This window comes from Telmatherina bonti, assembly GCF_933228915.1.
Source record: "Telmatherina bonti genome assembly, chromosome: 4".
In the NCBI taxonomy this organism is placed as follows: domain Eukaryota; kingdom Metazoa; phylum Chordata; class Actinopteri; order Atheriniformes; family Telmatherinidae; genus Telmatherina; species Telmatherina bonti.
Genome location: NC_136622.1, coordinates 12,467,233 through 12,467,563, shown reverse-complemented (window position 1 = coordinate 12,467,563; position 331 = coordinate 12,467,233).

Here is a 331-nt window from a genome sequence, read left to right as displayed (position 1 = left end):
GAATCGCAGACTATCTCGACAGTAATCGTAAAATATTGGGCGCAGGTGAAAACTCTCTTGCTAGTTCAAGACTGTTAATTGTATTTTTCCTTATCAAGTCCCGTTAGAAATCTTCATGCCGTGCAGAAATTCCAAATAAGTGAGCGCATTGAACCAACTTTTAAAGTTTATCTGCTATGTGCGAATTGTTCGTGAACGCAGCATCGCAGACGGGGAGAGAAGGGTGGGTGTGACGTCATGGCACAGTGCCCCGTCCATGTTTAGCAGCAGAGAAGTTTTGGTGTCGCTTCGACAAACTTCAGACATCATACTGTTGATGCAGGAGGGACGA